The sequence below is a fragment of the Dasypus novemcinctus genome, chromosome 7, assembly GCF_030445035.2.
Source record: "Dasypus novemcinctus isolate mDasNov1 chromosome 7, mDasNov1.1.hap2, whole genome shotgun sequence".
Taxonomy (NCBI): domain Eukaryota; kingdom Metazoa; phylum Chordata; class Mammalia; order Cingulata; family Dasypodidae; genus Dasypus; species Dasypus novemcinctus.
This window is the reverse complement of record NC_080679.1, coordinates 49259499-49277981: the sequence shown is the minus strand read 5'-3', so window position 1 is coordinate 49277981 and position 18483 is coordinate 49259499. Positions and strand designations below refer to the sequence as shown.

General features: G+C 36.5%; 1 protein-coding gene across 15 annotated transcripts in view; it reads right to left on the bottom strand.

Moving 5' to 3' along the window:
* The window catches only part of HECW2 (HECT, C2 and WW domain containing E3 ubiquitin protein ligase 2), a 469060-nt gene that overhangs the window by 273213 nt on the left and 177364 nt on the right, over positions 1–18483 (bottom strand). For 10 of the 15 annotated variants that reach the window (XM_058300434.1, XM_058300432.1, XM_058300430.1 and 7 more), the window contains one exon: positions 14481–14588. The exons of the other annotated variants lie outside the window; for them this stretch is intronic. The gene's annotated coding sequence lies outside the window, so the exon portion shown is untranslated. The remainder of the gene's footprint in view (positions 1–14480; positions 14589–18483) is intronic. 15 annotated transcript variants of the gene reach the window in all.

The following is an 18483-nucleotide window of genomic DNA, read 5'->3' as shown; positions in this document are numbered from 1 at the left end:
ACCTTGGAGATGGTTTCATTTTATAACATAAAATAGAATATTATATAAGTTTAAAACAATGATTAAAAATATTAGCTGTCTTTCTACAATTACCACTATTATAGTCATATTGCAAACTGATGCCAGTCTACATTAGTATTCTCAAGAACCCCAGCCCCATAATTTAGAACTTTCATTTCTATTAAAATTTCCACTTTGTGGTTGCAATTTGGGGAAGAGATGTGTGGTCAGAGGGATGTGGTGTGCAGCTTGACTTGCATGACTAGTCTTTGGATCTACTTCAATCTATTCCCAAACATTCAAGGCACTACGCATCTCTCTTAATTTACAGGGAATTCATCCCTCACTCAAGTAACCCATGCTTTGAGAGAAAAAGTTATTGATTTTGATGAGGTCCCATTTATCTGTTTTTTCTTTTGTAGCTTGTGTTTTGCATGTAAAGTCTAAGAAACCATTGCCTATTACAAGATCTTGAAAGTGCTCCCCCTACACTTTATTCTAGGACTTTAATCATTCTAGCTATTATATTTAGGTCTCTTATCCATTTTGAGTTGATTTTTTTGTATACAGTGTGAAATAGGGGTCCTCCTTTTTTTGAAAATACCAATGCAGTTTTCACAACACCATTTGTTGAAGAGATTATTCTTTCCCATTGAGTGGTCTTTGACACTTTGTCAAAAATCAGTTGGCCATAATGCAAAGGTTCATTTCTGGGTCCTCAATTCTGTTCCATTGGTCTATATGTCTGTTCCTGTACCAATGCCATCTGTTTTAATTACTGCAGCTTTGTAATAAGTTTTAAGGTCAGGAAGTGTAAGTCCTCCAACTTCATTCTTATTTTGCGAGATTTAGCCATTAGGAGCCTCTTCCTTGCCATATAAATTTGATGATTGGCTTTAACATTTCTGTGAAAAAAGGTTGCTAGATTTCTTATTGGGATGGCATTGAATGTATAAATTGCTTTGGGTTGTATTGACATCTTAATGATATTTAGTATTCCAAGTCATGAATACAGAATAACCTTCCATTTATTTAGGTCTTCTTTGATTTCTTTTAGCAATGTTTTCTTAGTTTCTGGGTATAAGTCATTTACATCTCGGTTAGATTTATACCTAAATATTTAATTCTTCTGGTTGATATTGTGAATGGAATTTTTTCTTGATTTCTTCTTCCGATTATTCATTACTTGTATATAGAAACACTGTTTTGGGGGTATTGATCTTGTACCCTGCCACTTCGCTGAATTTGTTTATTAGCTCTAGGGATTTGAGGCAGATTTTTCAGGATTTTCTGTATAGAGGATCATCACCTATAAACAGAGAAAGTTTTGCTTCTTCCTTTCCTATTTAGAAGACTTATACTTCTTTTTCTTGCCTAAGTAGTCAGGCTAAAATTTCCAGGACAATATTGAATAACAGTGGTGACAGTGGACATCCTTGTCTTGTTCCTGATCTTAGAGGAAAAGCTTTCAGTCTTTCACCATTAAGTAGGATATTAACTGTGGGATTTTCATAAATGTTGTCATATTGTGGAAGTTTCATTCTAGTTCTAGTATTCTAAGTGTTTCTTATCAATAAGTGGTGCTAGATTTTGTCAAATGTCTTTTCTGAATCATTTGAGATGATCCTGTGGTTTTTCCCTTCATTTTGTCAACATGGTGTAATACAGGAATTGATATGCTTATGATAAACCATGCTTGAATGCCAGAGATTAACCCCACCTCATTAAAGTGTGTAATTCTTTTAATATGCTATGGAATTCAGTTTGCTAGTATTTTGATGAGAATTTTTGCATCTATATTCCTAAGAGTTTTTGGTCCATCATTTTTGTTTTTCCTGTAGTATCTTTATCTGGCTTTGGTGTGAGGGTTATGTTGGCCTCATAGAATGATTTAGGGAGTGCTCCCTCCTCTTCAATTTTTCTGGAAGAGTTTGAGCAGAATTGAAGTTAAGAATTCTGGGAATGATTTACAGAATTCCCCCTTGAAGCCATCTGATCCTGCCCTTTTCTTTGTTGGGAGGTTTCTGATGACCAATTCAATCTTTTTACTAGTAATTGGTCTGCTGAGACCTTCTATTTCCTCTTTAGTCAATGTAGGTAGTTAAGTGTTTCTAAGAATTTGCCCATTTCATCTAGATTATCTAATTTGTTGGCAGACAGCTGTGCATAACATGCTTTTTTTTTTAAAGATTTATCTTTTTAAATTTATTTCTCTCCCCTTCCTCCCTATTGTCTGCTCTCTGTATCCATTCGCTGTGTGTTCTTCTGCGTCCACTTGTATTGCCAGGCGGCACTAGGAAACTGCATTTTTTTGTTGTTGTGTCATCTTGCTGCATCAGCTTTCCATGTGCACAGCACCACTCCTAGGTAGGTTGCCCTTTTTCCACATGGGCTGGCTTTCCTTGCGGGGCACACTCCTTGCACGTGGAGCACCCCTACGTGGGGGCACCCTTGCATAGCTCGGCACTCCTTGCATGTGGCAGTACTGCACATGGGCCAGCTTACCACACGGTCAGGAGGCCCTGGGTATTGAACCCTGGACTCTCCATATGGTAGGTGGATGCTCTATCAGTTGAGCCAAGTCCACTTCCCCATAATATACTCTTAAAATAATTTTTCTTTTAGCAGGGTCTATCGCAATGTCCCCTATTCCTTTCTGATTTTCATTATTTGTATTCTTTCTCTCTTTTTGTCAGTCTAGCTGAAAGTTTGTTGATTTTATTGGTCTTTTCAAAGAATAAATAAAATGATTCTTTGTTGATTCTATTGCTATTTTTTAAAAGATTTAATTAATTTATTTATACCCCCCCAAACCCATTGTTTGCGCTCACTGGCTGCTTTCTGTGTCCATTCACTGTGTTCTCTGTGTCTGCTCATCTTCTCTTTAGGAGGCACCAGGAACCAAACCTGGGAACTCACATGTGGGAGAGATGTGCTTAATCACTGGAACCACCTCAGCTCCCTGCTTTGTTGTATCTCTCATTGTTTTTCCTCTTTGTGTCTCCTTGTTGCATCACCTTGTTGCATCAGCTCACTGCACCTACCCATTGCGCCAGCTTGCTGTCTTGCTTGTCTTCTCCAGGAAGCACTAGAAACTGAACCCAGGGCCTCCCATGTGGTAGGCAGGAGCTCAATCACTTGAGGCACATCCACTTCCCTCTATTGTTTTTTGTTTTCTATTTCATGTATTTCCCCTCAAGTCTTTGTCATTTCCTTCCTTCCTTCTGCTTGCTTTGGGTTTAGTTTGCTCATCTTTTTCTAGTTATTCCAGTTTTGAAATTAAGTCTCTTATTTGAGATCATTCTTCTTTTTTAACATAACCATTTAGAGCTATAAATTTCCCTATCAGCACTGCCTTCAAGTTTTGGTATGTTGTATTTTCATTTTCATTCACATGAAGATATTTCCTAATTTCACTTATGTTTTCATCTTTAACCCATTGGTTGTTTAAGAGTACATTGTTCAATTTCCACGTATTTGTGAATTTTCCATTTCTCCCTCTGTTATTCATTTCTAGCTTCATTTCATTGTGGTCAGAGAAGATACTTTGTATGCACTCAATATTTTTGTGACTTAAGATGTGAACTATGCTGGAGAATGATCTATAAGTACCTGAGAAGAATGTGTATTCTATTGTTGGGTGATGTATTATATATGCCTATTAGGTTTAGTTGGTTTAGAGTACCATTCAAGTCTGTATTGATCTTCTGTCAAGATGTTCTACCCATTATTGGGAGTGGTGTATTAAAGTCTCCTAATATTATGTAGAACAGTCCATTTCTCTCTTCAAATCCATCAGTATATAATTCATACATTATGGGACTCTGCTTTTTAAGATGCATATATAGTTATAATTGTTACATCTTCCTGTTGAATTGTCCCTTTCATCAGTAAGTTATGACCATCTTTGTCCCTTGTAACTGATTTTGTCTTCAAGTCTATTTTATCTTATCTGGTATGGCTATCCCAGCTCTCTTTTAATTACTGATTTTGTGGAATATATTTTTTGTCCAGCCTTTCATTTCAACCTATTTATGTCTTTAACTTTAAGGTGATTTTCTTACAGACAGCATATAGTTGTGTCATGCTTTTTTATCCCTTCTGCCAGTCTCTGACTTTTGATTAGCCTTTCATCCATTTAAGCGCCTACTGATAATAAAGGGCTTTCTTTCACCATTGTGCTATTTAGTTTTTGTAAACCTTATATATTTTTGTCCCTTATTTCTTTCTTTAATGCCAATTTTCACATTTATTTGTTTCTGTATTATACCATACTGAGTCTCTTCTCATTTGTGGTTACCAAGGGGTTCATATATAATACCCTAAATCTGTAACAATCATATTTGATTTGATACCAACTTGATTTCAATAGCACACACAGTTTCCATAATCCTTGTTACAAATTACATCTTTGTATTGTATGTCCGAAACTAAAGAATCATTATGTTTTGTGCATTTGCATTTTACCACCTATTGGAAGTAAGAAGTGGAGTTACATACCAAAAATACAATAGTACTGGCATTTAAAACTACTTAAATTGTCTTTCATTTCTTTATGCCACTTTGAACCCTTGTCTAGTGTCCTTTCTTCTCAGTCTGAAGAACTCCCTTTATCATTGCTTGTAGGGCAGGTCTAGTGGTGATGAACTCCCTCAGCTTTGGTTCATCTGGAAATGTCTAATTTTTCCCTCATTTTTGAAAGAAAACATTTTGATGACAACTGTTTTCTTTCAGCACGTTAAGGATTTTAACCCACTACCTTCTTGCACACTGAGGCTAAGTTCAACACTTTTATTTTTGCATTTACCATGCTTCATTACAACCAGATTCAATCTCCAACTCTCTTCCTAGGCTCAAAGGGGCTGAAGTGCAGGAAATGGCCTGCTATATGTCCACAGGGACATGCAATAGAAAACTACTGACTACAAACGTTTGAGAAAAGGCTTTATCTTTCTATGTTAAACTTCAAAAGTTAAATTGAAATAATAATTCTGGGTGTTTGCAATACAAAAGCAAGAAAAGGTGGGGGGGGGGATTTTTCTCCTCATTTCTGAGCAAAACATGTGATGCCCCTTTTATTCCTTCTCCTAATTCCTCTTATTGCTAAATAAATTTCATGCCTCCCTAGATGGGCCCTTTCAATCCTCAGAGGGACAGCAAACTCTAAAGTTTGTCACAAAATTACCTTCTCTTCTCTTCCTAACAAATCCCATGTCCTTATGAATAGCATAGATTAACATACAAACAACTAGTAAACCCTTTGCTTTCCTAGATAGCTCTTTCTTTAAGGAATGATGTCTAAATTAAATAAATTAACTAAAATGACTCTCTCTTCGGTAGTGCTTCAGGTGGTATGCTTTAAGTACAATGTTGTCAATAACTCTCTCTCCCTTCCCAGGCTTCACTTACCATGAAATAAGGAAGGGTAGGAGGACTAGCTTATGAGGCAGGTGTCAACTTTGACAGTGATTCTGTTTTTGAGAACAAAGCTTCTCAAACTTCGTGAGCTCATAAATCACCTGGGATCTGGTAAAAAATACAAACTCTGATTCATCAGGACTGGGGTAGAGCCTGAGAATCTTCATTCCTACCAAACTACCAAGTGATAGCAAAGCTGCCCTTCTGCTGATCACACTTTAAGTAGTATTTTCATAGGTTGTTATTAAAGCCTCCATTTCTGTATCTACAGAGTTACTAAATGTATGAAGATATAAAGTTTTTCAAAATCACTGGGGTCAACAAGGCCTGTAAGATTGATAATTGGATTGGGTAGGGGCAGGCAGACAAAGGGAAGACTGATACACTTACATACAGGTTGTCTAAATCTTTCAGCAGGCTAATGACAGCTCCCTTATACTGTAATATTATGTTAGAGGAGAAGTAAAGGATTTTTTGAAGGGGACAGATATGATATACTAAATTAAGGTCTACTGTTCAGAGGAAAAACAAAAAGCTGTTTAATTTTATTTTCTAGTGTAGGTCTTTAATCACAATTTGTGTGTGTGTATATGTGTGTGTCTTTATGGAGAAATACTTGAAACCATTCAAGAAACTTGACAAAAGAATGAGTAACACAAGGGGAGTCACCATGCCAGTTACTAAAAATAAATACATTAAAAACTAGTGTAACAACTCAACAACAACAACAACAAAACACTCAATTTAAAAATTGGCAAAGGACTTGAAGAGATATTTCTCCAAAGAAAATGCACAAATGGTCATTAAGCATATGAAAAGATGCTTAACGTAATTAGTCACTAGGGAAATACAAATCAAAACCACAATGAAATACCACTTCACATTAATATAGTTATTAAGAAGACAAGACAAAAAAAAAAAAAAAAGGACAAGTGTTGGTGAGTATGGAGAGATTGGAGCCCTCATACACTGCTGGTGGAAATGTAAAATGATACAGCCATTGTGGAAAGCAGTTTGATGGTTCCTCAAAAAGTTGAACATAGAATTACCATATGACAGCAATTCTACTCCTAAGTATATACCCAAAGTAACTAAAAACATGGACTCAAACAGACACATGTTACACCAATGCTTAAAGCAGCACTATTCACAAGGATCAAGTGGTAGAAACAATCCAAGTATTCATCAACGGATGAGCAGATAAACAAAATGGGGTATATACATAAATGGAATATTATTCAGCCATAAAAATGAAGTTCTGATATATAGGCTATAACATATATTAACCTTGAAAACATTATACTAAATAAAATAAGTCAGACACAAAATGACAAATATTATATGATCTAATTTATGTAAAATATCTAAAACAAGCAAATTCATAGAGACAGAAAGTAGATCAGAGGTTACCGGGAGCCAGGGGGAGGTGGAATAGGGAGTGATTAAGCATAATGTGTATAGAGTTTCTGTTTGGGTAGTCAATGCCACTAAATTGTACATTTAAAAATGGTTAAAATGGAGAATTTTGTTACATATATACTTATATAACTACATTAAATTTCTTAAAAGAGTATAATAAAAGGGCATGTTATAGATGTCAGACAACTTAAAAGAACAAATGAAAAGGTCCTAAAACAGAACCAAGTTTCTGAAAGAACTTATACTTTAATAAAGGTGTTATATAAAATATATGAGTGAAATTATCTAATCATTTTGGGGGAGAGGAAACAAATGTTCACTATCCTATTCCAAAGTGAAAGCCAGCCAGATTAGAAACAATAATGTAGCTTAAAAATATATCCAGATGCCTTAAAAGTTATGAATGCATGTAAATGATAAACACCACTTTCAGGATAGTGGTTATCTCATGAAGGGAGGGAAGAAAATGCAATCAGACAGGAACATACAAAAACTGCTTTAAGACTACTGGTGGTAGTTTATTCCTCAACCCGAGTGGTAGATTCACAGATGTTTATTATGTTATTTATACATCTAAAATATTTCATAATATATTTTTAAAAGAAAATAAAATACATAGATTACTAAAAAGTAATGTCATAAACAAAGATTAAAAAAAGAAAAGTACAGGAAATATTTGTAATAACCCTTATGAAATATTTTAAGTAATCATCCCAAGAGAAAATTAAGCAATTACTAACATATTTAAGCATTTAATCAAAAAGTATATATACTATGAAGAGAAAAAATAAAACTGTTATCGTTTTTGGGGGGGGGAAATTGAGGGTCAAAAAGTAAAAGGTAATCGATACAGATGACTTTTAAAAGATAAACTTTTCCTTACGATAACTCAAAAAGTAATTCAAGTTTGCCTTAGACAATTTCTAGAAGAAAACCAAAATCCTAGTTTAAATTCTCTCTCCCCAAAAAATAATCTTCTTACTATATCTTGTAATAATATATATTTACTACAGAATACTTATCAGAAAAGACAAAGATCACAGAATTAAACTAAAAAAAAGCCAAAGAAAATAAAAACTAACATTTCATTTTATAACAGAAGTCACAGTGAAGCCAAGAAAAAAATTAAGAGTTTTTAATAAGACCTAGCTATATACCTCTAGGATGTTATTTATTCTTGTAAACAAGCATCAACTGCAAGTAACTAGTTCCTAATTTATGCAATTAATATAAGAGGACACAGTGTATATGTGCATATAAGAAAATGGAACCTCTTTTCCAAGGGCATCAGGGTTTTAAATATATATATTATTGTATTGACTAAACTCATGTGGGGACACAACCAAGTTTAACTCCCTAGGGTATCCAATTTCCCAACTTTTCCAATAAAACATATTAAATAAATAATGGGGTCTCATTAAGGCTGATTTGCTAACATTGCTAAACTTAGAGGTATTTGTAAATATGTGAGGATTAGATTTAAATAACATCACTTTATGTCAGTTTTTGGACTCTAAACTTAGTTTCTGTTTATCTTTCTTTCATATAGGAGTTTCAGTGTGGTTTGGTTTCATTTTGCTTTGCACAAAAATATATGGTGATTCTTAGTTAATCAATTTTTTAAATGGGGCAATAAGAAGACAATATTAAGAGGAATAAGATGGGGGCACTTACTGTACCAATTACTACCAAGGCTTACCAATAAAGTTAATTTGGTTGATTACCACATCACCAATGGAAGAAACTAGCGAGCCAAAAAAATAGATCCATGAATACAAAGAAATACATGGAATAACTGACATTGCGTATTTGTGAGGAAAGAATAAACTAGGCAATAAAGAGTTCTGGGACACCAAGAAAATAAATAAGGTTGGATCCTAGCTCACTATACACAACAATAAATTCCAAGTGCATTAAAGACCTAATGCCAAAAAGCAAAAGATTTGGGAGATAATGTAGGTCATCTTTATGGTGTTGGGAAGGGTGTATTAAATAAGACATAAAAGGAAGCAGACGTGGCTTACCTGATAGAGCAGCCATCTACCATATGGAGGGTCCAGGGTTTGATCCCCAGGGCCACCTGACCCATGTGGTAAGCTAGCTCATGTGCAGTGCTGCTGTGCACAAGGAGTGCCATGCCACTCAGGGGCGTCCCCGCGTAGGGGTGCCCCATGCACAAGAAGTGCACCCCACAAGGAGAGCCGCCCCACATGAAAAAAGTGCAGCCCACCCAGGAGTAGTGCCCCACACATGGAGAGCTGACTCAGTAAGATGACACAACAAAAAAAGAGATCCAGTTTCTCAGTGCCACCAGATAATGCAGTGGATGCAGAAGAACACACAGTGAATGGACACAGAGAGCAGACAATGGGGGGGGGGGGAGGAGCGAGAAATAAATAAATAAAATCTTTTTAAGGAAAAAAAAAATAAATAAGACATGAGAAACATAATCCTTAAAAGGGATTAATAAATTTAAGTACATTAAAATCTCAAGTTCTCTACATTGAAATATAACATTTAAAGGTTAAAATAGGCCATGGAGATATATGATAAACAACTGGTTATTATCCTGAATATATAAAGAACTTATAAACATCAATATTCCACTTTTAGGTATATCCTAGAGAAATCCTAACAGTTTTCCACTCTTAAAAATTCCTAGCAGGACTATTTATAACAATAACAACAACAAAAAGAAAGAAAAGAACAATGTAAATGTCATTCATAGTAGACTGCATAGATAAATTGTGGTATGTTCACACTTTAGAATAATGTACAGCTGTGAGAATGAATGAACTAAAGCAACCCATAATCAACATGTATTGAGGGGGGAAAAGTTGTAGAATAACATATATAATATATTGTATGTGTGTATGTATTGTATAAATTTAAAATATGCAAAAAAATAACTTAGTCTGTGGGACTCAAACATGGATGAAAATAAAAACAAATTCAAAATCACGTAATAGGAAGGTAAAGTTTTTTCAAAGGTGGTAGGTAGAAATATGGGTATTTGTCATATCATATTTTATACTTTTTGTATGCCTTAAATATTTCATAATAAAATGGTAAGACTTTGTTCTAGTTGAACTGGTAACCACATTCTGATAATAGAGAAATGATAGCAATTGACTGTGACCAGAAGTTGTTGTCAAGTCACATTAATTCAGAAGTTTACTTAAAGCCACATCCTTCAATATCAAACTGGAATTAGGATGATAGCTCAAAAAAACCTCATGGGCACAATGAATATTCTCATAAATCTGCTTTCTAAATCAGTGGACTCCAAAGAAGGAAGCATGGACTATAGGAAGAAAGTATTGGAACTTTTTTTCCCATAAAATCCATTTTAATTTATAAGTTGTTATCTTATTGTATAATACACACAAAAATAATTTATATAGCATGTACTTGCAGCATGGTATGTGTATGTCATTTATAAATAAATTTTTCCTGGTCAGAAGATTAAAAAAAAAAGTTAAAAAACCATTGTCCAAGAAAACCATTAATTTACTTTATAAATATACTACCCAAGTAAAACCACACCCAGACCCCTACAGATTAAAAATAAAAATTTTAGAGAAGGACTAACAACTTTTTTAAGAGAAAATTTATTGAAATATTTTAAACTGCAGGCTGAGAATAGCTTATATTATTGGCAAGCTTTCTACAGATCAAGTTTTACATCAGGCTTTAAGACAAAGGCTCATATGAATATCGTCCAGCAGCACCAAGTCTGGTTTTATTAGTATTAAATGCTGTGTTTAAATAAAGGAGAGAGAAAAGAAAAAGAAAAGAAATCATTTGGAAAACCCACATAGAAACAGGACACGATCTAGGAAACTGAGTGCCACTTTTTTACCACAAGTGCTAAATTAACATTCTCCAACTGCTGCCAGCTATTGATATTCATTTTTGAAAAGGCAGGACGTGTTTAGAAAATGGCACATCACCAGAAAATGTGGGTGACAGTGTGGGATTTTGCCTGATACAATGCAGCTAGAATTCAGAATTATTCAAGAACCAACTTCAGAATCCAGGTGGGGCAGAGAGGCAAGGACCTGTTTCACAAAACTTTTGGGTGATAGTGTAATCCAACAATAAAATAAACTTTATAAAATTAGTTTTATCTTATTATATATAACTCTTCAAAGAAGCTGCATATAAAAATAAATCCCTTGGTTCCTTGGCCTTTAAGCTAGTGACCGTGGTCACTGTCAACTTGAACTCATAATAAAAACATGAATATGATTTTACTAAATTATATAATAAAGTATTTAATTTAATATTTAATAAAGTATATAATTACACTAAATTATATAATAATTACTAATTTATTACTAAATTTAGTATATAAAGTATAATAAATAAAGTTTATTATATTTATAAAGTATATATACATTTTGATGAAATGAGATGACTACTTATTCACATGTACCTCTTAACAATGTAACAAGCAGCAATGTAAGAAAGTGTACATCATTAGTTAGCTACCATAAAGGCCAACATTTTGGCAAAAGCAGAAATAGGAACAGATTAAAAAAATACTACAAATATCATTAAGCCATAAATGGGGGAAAATTAATATAGTTACTATCATGCATTTTACTATCCCTGTAATAATGTTCTTATACCAAGCTAAAGAAAGCCTTCTCAAAAATTCTTCACAAATATTCGTTTGGACGACAGCTCAGAAAATCTCACTTAACATTATAGGGCTTTAGTAGTATCAGTTTACACAGACATCTATTTTGTGGATCTTGTAAGGGAGCGGCATGCCTCTAAAAAAGGTGCAAAACTTATGTAGAAAGCTATTTGTCATTTCACAGTTGATAATGGAAAGATTTTGGCAAGCAATTACCACACCCTGTCTCCAGTGCTGACTACTCTTTCAGGGTTGTCCTATAAGGTAAATTGTAGGGTGTAATGGCTCATTCCAGGACAGATGCAAGTTTTTGGTAAAAGCATTTGTTAGGATTTCTCACTTCTTCCCTCAAGTGCATGAATCAAAGAAAATTAATCACTCTAACATCAGGCTCTTAAAGCAGAGGCACATTTATTAAAAATCTTCAATATAGGAAATATAGTCAATACACCCTACCATCCCCCGTTCTCAACCCTCTGTGCCTAGAGAGAGGGGACAAGGCTCCACCGCTGCTCACAAATTTGTCTGCTGCATGACTGGCTTAGTCCATGGTGCCACAGTGCTACTTCCCAGGGAGCATCAGGGACTAAAGCCCTTCCTCAGTGGTTTTCTCTGAGACACTCAGTAAACCCCAGGACAACACAGCTGCCCTCCAACCACCTAGGTTTGTACACATGATGGAGTACAACAGTTCCTCCTTCAGGTCTGGGGCAGAAATGAGGGGCTGACTAGGCTGGAGAGTCCCTAAATCTTCTCACCTTTGGTGCTAGATCTCTTTCAGCTGCAGATAACAGGCAGGAGGAGAGAAAAAATGAAAGAAGGGAGGAGGGAGAGAGAGAAGGAGAAAAGGCAGGAAAAAGAAGGCTCACGTAAGTGAAAAATCCAGAGGTGGATCTCTTCAATCTTACATCTTCAAATGTAGTTGGATCCAGGATATCAGAACTTAATTTCTTTTTCCTCTATCTCTCACCTCTGCTTTTTTTCTCTATTATCTGCCTTTTCTTGTGGAGTCTCACCTAAATAGTGGCAAGAGATCTGCCAGCAGCTCCAGGCTCACATCTCCCCACCTTTAAATGATAAGTCCAGTGATAAGAGGACATCTGTTTCTAAAGAGTTGCAATAAAATTTCCAGAATGAAATCTTATGAGCTCTAACTGGCCTCATATAGGTTATCTCCCATCCCCGAACAAATACTGAGATCTGAGAGGTGGAAGGACTTCTCCAGTTAGCTCAGCTGAAGTCCTATGTTCACCACAGGCATTAAATGAAGGGTGGTTTCCAAAGGCAAACTAAGGGGCTGCTACAGAATGACATTTAGGCAAAACCACACCTTTCCACCATTCCATCTGAACTCCGAACTCTTTTTATTCTGCTTCTTGTTTTCCAATACTCTCACACATTTTCCCATCATAGGACCCTGTCTCCCTCACCATGTCCATCTAGCAAAAGACCTCTGGATACATTTCCCTGACACAGGACAAACATTAGGGTGATGACCCTAGAGTCAGACAACCCGGGTTCTTGCTCTGTCACTTCAGAAAGTTGAGATACATAGTAAAGCAGGATTCTGAACTGTAAAAGATCTGAGATTTTTGCCCCCTGAAGGCAAAGCAAAAAATCTAGATTGAAATAATAACAAGTCCTCAGTGCATTAAAAGTAAAAGCTAAATGAAAATATGCAAAGCAGAAATTAGCCCATATTTAATGTGTGAAAGAAAGGTGTAATGAATGATTTTCCCACCAATTGTCTAAAAAGAATTTGTCTATTTAATTTCATCAAATTGTGGTCATTAAAAATAAATCAAACAAGTTAAATTTCCTTCTTAAAGTTAAAAATTCACAGACCATTTGTACTAAATCTTGCATGTTTTTTAAAATAAAGAAAACACTTCTCTCCGGACAGTGCCCAGCTTTCAAATATTTCAGGAGGTAAATGATAAGGGCTGTAGAATGTGTTTAGCCTCAAATGTCATAGGAAATTACAACAGTGCCATCATTTAATACAAAGTCTATGCTATTAAGTCTTTTTCCTTTGTTTTCTGTTTGAAAACAAAACAAAAACCTGGAATAAATGTTTCATAATTCTCCAAAAGAGAGCCAGATAAAACTGACAGGAACACAGTAAGCTCCCACTGTAAGCCTAATAGCTCAGAAGGAGGGGGTGTTAAGGACCATCCCGATCTTCCAGGACCACTTCCCAGAGAACACACATCTCATTCTTGAAACAAGTCTGGATTGTGATGCTAGGTTGGGAGGCACAGAAACAGCAGCAAGTTTGAAAGGAGAAATCAAAGTGTCCCTGCCATCAGGAGTGCCTTCCCAGTGAAGGGAAGACTTGTCCTGGGCTCTAAAGAGCAGTAGGATTTAGATGGATAAAATGGAGGGGAAAACACACCCTTGCAGTCCCTGTGCAACTTACAAGGGCTCTTCAGGGAGGAAAAAAATCACATTTCCACAGGCATGTCTCTTGGCTGTTGGTATGTAATATTTTTCTACTTTTCAGTAATATAAAATGCATATTTTATATTGCCCCAGTAGCTTTGTTGTCACTGTTGTTCCACACCTTTAGGTAATTTTGATCATTCTGCTTTTAATACCCAATAACTAGAATGGATAAAAAGGGCGTGTCAAAGAAGTGTAATTGCTGTTATCATTACCATTATTTATTTTCATTTTACTCTCAGCAGTTGCTTTTTACCTAACCCCAAAAACATTTTCATATAAGCCAGTGACAGAAAAAAAAAATGTCGAGAGAACCAGAGGAGACCCAATCACACCAAGAGAAACAAACCAGCCCTGCAATTGGGAGCAGGGCAGTCTAGGACACTAGAAACGCTGCCTTTATCTGTTTTCTCAATTGATGGGAAATTCTACACTGATTTGTATCCCCAAATAGAAACTCATTAGCAGAATTTGTGAGAACAGGCAGCCACCAAGGCTAGGGAAAAGACAATCTCTAAACTGTGATGTGTAGAAGACAGCCCATCTTCCAACAAACCTGATGATTATTGGATTTCATCCCAAGAGACGGCAGGGTTCAAGCGGCATCCATTAGGGCACCCATTAGAGCCCCACTTAGCGAGAAGTAATACAACCATGGTCAGAACTAAAGAAAGGAAGAAAAGGCATGATTCAGTCCAAAGTAATTGAGAACCAGACACAGTATAATAAAGCATCAACTCCTCTACTAGCATTATTATTCAGATGCAAAGCCTCCTGGTCCTTTTCCTTTGAAATGGCTAAAGAAGCAATAGTGCAGAACATTGACCAGCTGGTGGCAAAATAAAGAAGTAAACCCAGGGCCTTTCACATCACTTCTAGCACCACCTCAATCATCAGTCTTCCCCATCTCTCTCAAAAGGAAATTTCTGATCCATAAATCCCTTAAGTACCTGCAGCCCTTGGCATAATATTCATAATTCCATTATAAACCAAAAAAATAACAGGAAAATAAGAGGTCACACTTGCCAGTAAGATTGAAAACTCTTTGATTGCCATGGTCCTTGAGGCTATCATCAATAAAGAGCTGTCAATCTTCTCAACAAGAAGTGCTACAGCATGTGGGTCTTGTGTAATGCAGGGTGGATAACATCCAAGCCACTGCCCACTAAATTCCAGTAGTCCCTCCCAGCCACAATGAAAATTGTCCCAACACATTTCCTAGGCTGCCTGTGACTGACAATCACTGATTCTGGGCCATAGTTATTCACTCTGCTCCATTGCCTGAGTATCCATTCAATGCTTAGCCAAGAACGTTACACTGTGTATTAGTCAGCTAAAGGGGTACCGATGCAAAATACCAGAAATTGGTTGGTTTTTTTAAAGGGTATTTATTTGGGGTAGGTGCTTACAGAAAGTATAAGTTACTTCCCTCGCCAAAGTCTATTTTCACGTGTTGGAGCAAGATGGCTGCCAACGGCTGCGAGGTTTCAGGCTTCCTGGGTTCCTCCCTTCCAAGCTCTTGCTTCTCTCTAGGTTCAGGGTTCCTCTCTTCCCAGGGCTTGCTTCTTCCTGGGCTCAGGGTTCTTTTCTTCTTGGGGCTTGCCTCTGTTTCCTCTGTGAGCTTATTTCCCAGGGCTCCAGCTTAAGGCTTCAACATCAAACTCCAACATCAAAACTCCAACATCAAAAACCCTCCAACTCTGTCCTCTGCCATGTCATTTTATCGTGAGTCCCCACCCCTTGGTGGGTGGGGACTCAATGCCCTAATGACATGGCCCAATCAAAGCCCTAATCATAACTTAATCATGCCCAAGTACAGATCAGATTACAAACATAATCCAATACCTATTTTTAGAATTCATAGCCATCTCAAACTGCTACACACTGTATTAACACAGTATTCAATTTTTCTGAGGACAAACTCAGGATCTCTGTCTTCTCCCTCCATCAGATCCCTCTACTGTTGTCCATATTTCTATAAATAGAATCCTGCCTCGAGGGTTTTGAGTTATCTTTGACTCTTCCTCTCTGTCCCATGTTGCCCTGCCTTTCCAGTCCTGCTGCCATCTTCTTGCATAGAGAACTATGATAGTCTCTTAACTGGTCTCCCTGCTTCAAAGCATCCTAGTCATAGTCTTGCTTAACTACAGTTTCTTTCATGCATTACCCATGCTTAGAAATGTTTCAGTGACTCCCACTGCCTACTAAATTAAATACCTTGACCTAGCATTCATGCCTTTCACAACATGACCCCAAATGTCTTCCTGAGCATGCCAACCATTACTCTTTTCAAAATACCTATTCAGTAGCATTCTTTCCCAACCTGACTCCCATCTAGGTCATTTTCCCCTATTGCTCCCAATAAAAGAGATGTCTCTTTACCTGGAATGTTTGTCTTTTTATATTTCTAGTCAATTTCTATCTGCTTTTTGAGGTTCCTTTCACGAAGCTTTTCCAACTCCCCTCAAAATAAAATTCCTTTCCCCTTTGACCCTACTTTCACACATGTAGTTTGTACTTTATTATCCTGATACACTTATTTTTATATTTGCCTTATCCATTGTAGTAAAAAATTGTAATATGTTTGTTCCACATGTGGTAAAAGCCCCTGATTTCCAAATGGGAATCCAGTGCCAGCCATTCTTAGTCCAGCAGAATAGGATGAGACCTCCCCCAAGACTCCACAGGGAAGCAGAAGACCCCAGTCTAAGCCAGTGAGCAAAGACCACCCATCCCCTGGCCAGTGATTGGTTCTGGGATGCACACATTATGGAAGTCAAGGCAACAGTGCTCAGTCAAGAATCTAGTCCTTAGCTTTTCTTCAGGAACCAGGAAGAGACACCAAAGAGGGAGGATGTACAGCTGCATGTGCTACAGGATACAGAGGTGAAAGATGAGAGTCCGATCCTAGCAACACTCTCTGAAGACTGCACCATGCCATGGAAAAACTAGCCTTTCTTTACCTGGAGTTTTCAATTACATGAATAAAAAGATTCTTTTCTTGCTTAAGCAAATTTGAGGTCCCTCATAACTATGAGAGCCCTACCTAAAACACTCTTTGTCTTGTCTGTTGGCTACTTTAAGTACATCTGACCCTCAGTCATGTTTCCCTTCTATGCTCAGCTCAATTCATTGTACAAATGAAGTCCTTGTACTCAAGAAACATTTTAGGGCATGAATTTGAGAATAAATATTTTAACTGGGAGAAAATAAAGGATTTAATTTTAGCCCTTTGCAGTCTCTCTAGTCACCACCTTATCACTTGTAGTCAGTAGACACTGAAAAGCTTTTATTAGCACTTTCAAGAAGGTTTTGCATTCATAATTAAACTTTTCTGTGAACACTCATCTCTGCTTTCAGGATTACTTAAGCACTAGTGGCATATGGTAAAAACAGGTGTTTGGCAGCAAATGTTTTTTCAAAAGATCTTTTGGAGACCACAAGTATATTTCTCACCCTAAAACTAGGTAGAATATCACCATTTCAGCTTGGCCATCTTGACCCTTTCAATTACATATTAATTTCATCCTATTCAGAAGCTACAGGCTTTTAGGTACTGATAAAAGTGGTGCCGTTAGACTTGTTCTATTCTAGCCAGAGCAAGCATTACAGTTACCGTTTGCACCCAGGGCATAAATACTTTGGGATATTAAGCACATATGTATCCTGCCACATTGCAATGTTGTGGACTCGTGCATGGAGGACACCAGTGGCAGACCATATGTTGAGGGACTTCACAGGTGTCACACTTCACCAGATTAACTGACCATGGTTCAAGGTCCAGCCTTCAAAGCTCTCAAGCTCAAAAACCTCTTTGCGGCATCCCACCAAATGGGATATAGCACCAAAAGTAGACTTTCATAAATCAAGCTAACAAACCAGTATAGAAAATCAAAATGCCAATTATTCAGTTTACAATAAAAAATAACTTATCACAAGCATTAGAGAAAAAGTTTACCTGATCATTACATTCTCTTCTGTAGCTAAACTTTATAGAAGACAAATCATAACCTTAAGATTGCTTTTGTGAGCACTGAAGTCAAAGAAAAAGGGATGCAGATGACATATTAGCTGATCTTACAAAATATAATTCAAACAGGAGAGCATAAGAAACTTTGTCCATAAAAAAACACAAGTAATGTGACCACCACTCCCTCACCTATGCAGTGACCATGCTCCCCATTTTTCTCTAAGTCTTCTAACTACCTCTTCAGTGCCGGCTACATAATTTGTGGGGCCATACAATATTAAAATGTGGGGCTCCTTTTTCAACCAGTGGGATAAAAGTGCCATTAAAAATACTGAAATAAAAAATGTTTTCCTTTCTTCCATGGCCTCTCTCTTGAGCTGTGGCAGTGTTTTTTATTTGCTACTTAATGACTTGCTCTTGGGCACAGGGATACTCACTGGGTCAGTATAGCAGTTTGATAATTATTGATGAATTCCAGAAAGAAATATTGGATTACGTTTATAAACTGATCTTTTCCTTTGGGCATATGAGATTATATTGGATTCATAGATTTACTTGATTAAGTAATTATGTAAATCTCTTGTGCCAG